We start from the raw sequence: 7,429 nt of genomic DNA, 5'->3' as shown, positions 1-7,429 counted from the left end.
AACCCCAATATGTTAGCAAAAATACAAGTTTAAACCCAGATGTATGCATATGTGAAATAGTGCTAAACACATTCTCGAAAAAGTATTTCGAGCAGTTGGTTCATTAACCCATTCGAATAGTGAGTGATTGTGAAAACACGAGTGACCTCTTAGCAACAAATAATCCTGAGCTCATAACAAACATCAGCTACAGTTATTAGTGGACACTGGGTTGTCATATGGGTCTGAATACTGCAACTCCCAAACCCTCCAAAAATAAATGAAAATTATACCTCTTTAAAAAGGCAGATAAAAATTTGCTTGATGCCTTCCTGAAAGACAATCTCTGCTCCTTGCAAATTAACAATGTAAACATAAATTAGATATGGCTTGAATTTAAAGGAATAGTATCAGTAGAAATTGAGAGATTAATACTAAATAAATTAACTAATGACGGAGCTGATTCCACATGGTATACGAAAAAGGTCAGAACGCTGTTGCAGAAACAATGAAAAAAGCATACCAAATTTAAACGAACACAAAATTCCCCAAGACCAGTGATATTTTACAGAAGCTTGAAATTCAGTTCAGACTTCAAAGCGAGATGCTTATAATGATTTCCACAATTAAACTTGTCTCAAAACATGGCAGAAAATCCAAAGAGATTCTAGTTGTTTGTGAAGTATATTAGCACGAAGACACAGTCAACAAGACAATCAATGCCTTATCTGCACAACAGCAGTGGAAATAATACTAATAATAGTACTGCTACTGCAGAGTTACTAAACATAGCCATTCAAAATACCTTCATCAAAGAAGATGAAGTAAATATTCCAGAATTTGAATCAAGAACAGCTGCCAAAATGAGTAACTCGGAAGTAAATCAGAGTAGTGAAGCAAATTAATAAAATCAAGTCCTGAGTCCACACTGTATGCTAGTTAGGTTCCTTTCAGAGTATGCTGATGCAATAGCTCCATACTTAACAATAATATACAACCACTTGCTCAATGAACGATCTGTACCCAAAGACTGGAAAGCTGCACTGGTCACGCCAATATTCCAGAAAGGCAATAGGAGTAATCCACCAAATTACAGGCCCATATAATTAACATTCATATACACCAGGATTTTGGAGCATATATTGTGCACAAACATTATGAATTACCTTGAAAAGAATTGCATATTAGCTCACAGTCAACACAGATTTAGAAAACATTGTTTTTGTGAAACAAAAGTAGCTCTTCACTCACATAATGAGCTGAGTGTCACTGAAAAGGGATTTCAAATTGACTCCATATTTTTAGATTTCCAGAAGGCTTTTGACACTACTTCACAAGCAGCTAGTAATTAAATTGTGTGCGTATGGTATATTGTCTCAATTATGTGAATGGATTCATACTTTCCTGTCAGAGAGGTCACAGTTTTTAGTAACTGATGGAAAGTCATCAAGTAAAACAGAAGTGATTTCTGACATTCCCCCAGGTAGTGTTATAGGCCTTCTGCCGTTCCTTATCTATGAGGGTTGGAACGTAAATAATGGCAACTATTTTTTCACAACTGATACAAAAGAGTTACATGTTTGCACCTCTTACTGTCCTTCAAAGTAGTCACCAGTATTGTGTAGAATCCATTGCCAGCGATGTGGAAGGCACAGTATACCATTAGCTGAGCCTATTCTGTTGATGGTGTGAATGGAGCGGTCTAAAGTTATGGTGATTCTCATCTACAACTCTGATGGTGCTACCCTAACGCATTACATTCCTCCATGGCAGACCAGCAATGCACAGTATTATTGTTTGTTTTTGGAGCATCACTTGAGACCACCTTTGCAAAAGAAATGGCAACCCACCTATCATTTTGTATGACAATGCGTGGGTGCATACAGCGCAAGCTGTGGCTGCTCTGTTCAGTCAGTGGTGTTGGGAAGTACTGTACCATCCACCATACTCCCTGTACTTAAGTCCTTGTGACTTTGATTTGATTCCAAAGATGAAGGAATTACTTTATGGCATTCGCTTCAGAACTGTTCCAGAGATTCGACAGGCAGTAGACCACTCCATTCTCACCATCAACAGAACAGGCTCTGATAACGGTGTACTACACCTTCAACATCACTGGCAACGAGTTCTACACAATGTTGATGACTACTTTGAAGGACAATAACAAGTGAAAACATGTAACTCTTTTGTATCGGTTGTGAATAAATAGTTGCCACTACTTAAGTTCCAACCCTCGTATATAACCAATTTAGGAAACAATCTGTGCAGCCATCTTAGGTTTTTTGTGGATGTGCTTATTATCTATTAAGTAATCAAAAGGTCAAAATATATTGCAAAATGATTTAGAAAAGATATCTGTATGGTACAAAAATTGGCAACTGACCCTAATTAATGAAAAGTGTAAGTTCACCTATTTATGTACTAAAAGGAATCCATCAAACTTCAGTTACACGATAAATTAGTCAAATCTAAAGGCCATAAATTCAATTAAATACCTAGGAACTACAATTACAAACAACTTAAATTAGAAAGAACTAATAGAAAATTTTGTGGGGAAGGCGAGCCGAAAACTGTGGCTTATTGGCAGAACACTTAGAAGATACAATTGATCTACTTTATTCCACCATACTGTAGCCCCATAAATTATCATGGGAATTACTGCAGCAGTGTATATCCAGCACATATTCGTGGGGTTTGGAACTCAGTTTTATCACAGGCCCTTCTAGATAGGATAACAACGTGCATTCAGAAAGTTCAAAGAAGACCAGCACATTTTGTATTATCAAGAAATAGTGGAGAGAGAGTCACAGACATGATACAGGATTTGGGCTTCACACTATAAAAACAAAGGCATTTCTCGTTGAAGTGGGATCTTGTCACAAAATTTCAACCACCAACTTTCTCCTCCAAATGCAAAAATACATTGTTCATCCCAAGATACATAGGGAAAAAATGATCATCATAATAAAATAAGGGAAATCAGAGCTCCCACAGAAAGACACGAGTGTTCTTTTTTTCCACACACTGTTCAAGAGTAGAATAAGTAGAATAATAGAGAATTATTGTGAAAGTGGTTCAATGAACCCTCTGCTAGGCACGTAAGTGTGATTTACAAAGTACCCATGTAGATGTAGATGTGGGGTGCCACTAATTCCACCTGCTACGGCTAAGCAAGCCTCACCAAGCTCCTTAGCAGCCACCTCCTGTTCTACTTTATTCCATCATACTGTAGACCCATAAATTATCATGGGAATTATTGAAGCGGTGCATATCCAGCACATATTCATGGGGTTTGGAACCCAGTTTTATCACAGGCCTTTCTAGTGCTCATAAGAGTGCTTTTTACCCTGAAAGAGATATTCTTTTTATGAGGGGTCCATGACAGTTTTGCATATCCCTAAAAACTTCACTCCCCACTCTGCTGGTAGAGTTTCATCAAGGAGCTTAAGATTTAGAATGTGTGCTGGATTTGCTTCCTAATAAATGGTACTACAACAGTTTTCTGCACCAGTTTTCCACAGTGTCTATTGCACATTGTGCATCTTTCCTAACAGTACTACCAAATTTGCCAAATATTACTATGATTAAATCATCTGCACATCATTGGAAAAAGGAGACTAGAATTTAAATCTTCAGTGAGTTCATTCACTTCTAGGTTCCACAGTTGTGGGGAGAAAACCCCTCCTTGTGGACTCATCATGGTGGGTAGATTACCGGTTTTCATTAATCATAGTGTCCTCTACCCTTCTTCTACTTAGCAAGATTCTTAATACGCCTGCATATGATGGTCTCAGTGCCACGGCCTTCTGCAGCTCTGACCACAGATTCAGTGGTTGTATTGCTAAAAGCTCCTTTTATACCCAGGAAGATGCAGAGAGCTATTTCCTGAAAGTGAACAGATTTTTTCACCTTCAGAAGGTGGTGAAGTGTTGTTTCACCCGATATACCTGGTTAATATGGGTGTTCATTCACATGTTGAGGAGCCTCAGTTAACCTTTTATCCATAATCTGCACATTAACCAGTTTTTCTAATGTCTTTAGAAGAAAGAAAGACAGTCTGATCAGTCTCATATCCTTAGCCTTAGTATGATCAGTTCTCCCTGGCTGTGGAAGGGAAACAATCCTCACTGTCCTCCAAGAATTAGGAATCTTCTCAAGAAATTTCAGTTACCAACTTTCTCCTCAGAATGTGAAAATAGTTTGTTGATGCCAATATACATATGGAGAAATGATCACCATAATAAAACAACAGAAATCAGAACTGGCGCGGAAAGATACAGGTGTTCTTTTTTTCCATGCTCTATACAAGATTGGAATAATAGAGAATTGTGAAGGTGGTTCGATGAACCCTCTGCCAGGCACTTAAATGGGATTTGCAGAGAATCCATGTAGATGTAAAAGCAGTATGATTCCCACTGCTAGGCTGACCCTAAATGGTCTACATAGGAATCTAATTAAATCGTCTTCTATTTGCTACAATAGAATGGAAAGATACCATCTGGGCCTGGTGACCTGAATGGTTGAAATGTTCCCACAGCCCACTGGATAATTTTTTAAATCAACATATTCTTAGGCAGATTCCCAGTTTCCCTTTCGATCTTTGTCTGTGTTACCTGCCAGAGTGCATTGAGGGAAATGAGTCTTGAGGAGCACATCCAGCACCTCACTCTATACCCACCATTCTCTTTCCTTAAATTACCTCCTGGATTAGATGGTATTCCAGTCAGAATTTTATGAAGTCTAGCACAAATAGCTACAACATCCATTTCCCCACAGAATACTTTCTAGGATGATAGCTTCCCTTACTTGATCATAAAGTTTTATTTGACAAGGGCCTCCTGATATTTTTCCCATTGTCCTTTCTTCCTTGCAAGGTTGAACAGTCTTCTTACCTACTTCCTTTGCACTTCTAGATTGCTGCTCCACCTAGGCACATTCTTGTTTGTGCACTTCTTGGTGACTAGGCAGTTTCCTAAATATGAGGTCACAATAGTAAATTTCCCTGCACCTGCAATTTCTTCAAGATCTACTGGGTTCCTTATTGAAGTTCTGGCTTCAGAAAAGCATGAGTTTAGGTCTTCCCTGTATGAGTCCCAGCCTGTTTTCCTAGGATTCCTATACATGATGGTCTGTTTAAAACCTATTTCAACTTCAAAATTAATAAAAATGTAGTCAGATAAGAATGACTCCTTCATCACATGCCATTGTCTGATATAACTACCCATTAGAGTGGAAGTGAAAGTTATGTCAATTACTTCTTCCCTTCTTCTACACCTGGAGGTAGGATCCCTACCTGTATTGAAGATTTCCAAATTATTTTCTAATAGAAATTCAAGTAGGCACTCACCTCTGCTGTTGATGTCAGTGCTTCCCCACATCAGCTGTGGACATCTGAATCACAACCAATCATCAGTTCTACATGACCTACTGTCTACCAGTCTCCTCTCTTTCTGGGAGGGAGAAGTACTGTCCTCTTTGATTCCTTTTACCGGTCCATGTTATTATACTATTTTTGCTTCTCTTCCTTTTTCTACTATCAAATTCCAGTACCTCGTTTCAGTTTATTTTTGGTCTCCTTTCACTGCCTGAATAATTTCCATTTTTTATCATTTATTCTTTCAAACTCTTCATAATTTGCAGAGCTAGCAAGCATATAAAACTGTACTGCTGTCGTGGGTGTTGGCTTCATGCCTATCTTGGCTATGTTGCATTCACTATGTTGCTCACAGCAGCTTGCCTAGATTCCTCTTTTATTATTCATTATTAGAGCTAATCCTGCTTTACCCTACCTCCCCCCCCCCCCTCCCTCCAATTTGATTTTGTACTGATAACCCTGCACTCTCCCAACAAGAAGTCGTGTTCTTCCTGCCACCACAGTTTACTAATTCCCACAATATCTAACTTCAATCTATCCATTTCTCTGTTTAAAGTTTCTAAATAACATAACCAATTAAGTAAACTATCTGCATGTGATACAAGTGCATACAGGAATACAGCAATCAAGTAGACTGGAAATGATAACTTGTTTTTTCTGGATACAGTTACAAGAAGAGATAACATTTTCAGATATGATATAGCTCTGAGACAAGTTACAGGAAGAGATAACACTTGGAGTTACTCCATTGGTAAGGTTTGTAATGAAGCCTTAATAAAGTGGAGTGTGGCACAAAACCTAGGTCTGCATATTGGATCCCTGCTGAGATAAGGGTCCATCCAAGATCATCATTGTTCTGCAGTGGTTGGGAGTATACTCCGAATGAAGGACCATGCAGCAGTCAGCACAATTGTCTGGAGTAGCTCCCAACAATGACAGGCTTCTCATAGGGTGTGTGCTGGCCTAAGTACTGCTGAGGTGAATGGACACAGTACAAACTACTTATGACACGAGTTGCAGAGATAAATAGAGCCATATTGGCTTCACTACCTATCACTGACAGGGATGCCTCCTGTAGGCATGAGTAGCACCTGTAGTGGTTGTGTTCCTGATGATAACAAGCCATGTTGTTACTGTTTTTGTTGTGCTGGCTTGCTATATGGAACTGTTATGGCTGTGGCTAGACTGTGGATGCACTGCTGGTAGTGGATGACAGCCCGATGGGAGGCCCTAGCCACACGACATTTCCATTTCACTGAGGCTAGACCACTAATGGAATGTGGGTGTGCATGTGATTGCAGTCCAGTTGGAATGTAAGTGCAGATACAGCATCCCTTATTCCTTGGGGAGAAGATTGAGGAAACATCTTGCTAATAGCAGAACAGCCTGCATCTTCCTTGGAGAAAGAGGTGGTGAAACCAACAAGACATTGGTGTGGAGCGTGTACTCCCTGCATCCATAGGGAGAGAGAGAGAGATGACAATTCCCACCCAGTGTCACAAGGAGTGCTGCCGGCAGGTGTCCACATTGGGAGTGGTGCTGCCCCCAGATGACATAGATGTCCGTTTGTGTTGGGGGAGCCACTGATGGCTGCACCTTAGATCCCAGAAGTGGCATAAGGCTGAGAGGTGTCGCCGTGTAGATGTAGTGGCTGACTCCTGCACCAACCCGTTGTGAGTGCATGCCCTCACCATACCTCTTTCAAGGGGACGGTGAGAGAAAGATGTAAGCTGTGCCTTGGCACAATTCACCATTGCCTGGCACTCTGGCTAATACAGTATCATAGTACATTCCCAGAGAATGATGAAATAGAGATCCTGGGTTCATTGCTGCCGTGCCCCAACCTCCCTTCCAAAACCAGTCAAGGCTTTGTGGAGGGCAGGCTTTGTGCAGAGGACCCACAACGAGAGAGCACACAGATTTGTATGCATTATGATGCTGCCAACAAGCTTTTCACATGGTCTCGGTGGGCTGCTGGCAGTCAGGTAAAGTAAGATGGATCATGTTCAGTTTCCATGGTCCTCGGCAATGCCACACCCTTTGGTGACAGTGATTGATGGCACAGATATCCAGAGA

Source organism: Schistocerca americana, chromosome 3 (genome assembly GCF_021461395.2).
Source record: "Schistocerca americana isolate TAMUIC-IGC-003095 chromosome 3, iqSchAmer2.1, whole genome shotgun sequence".
Taxonomy (NCBI): Eukaryota; Metazoa; Arthropoda; class Insecta; order Orthoptera; family Acrididae; genus Schistocerca; species Schistocerca americana.
This window is presented reverse-complemented; position numbering follows the sequence as displayed.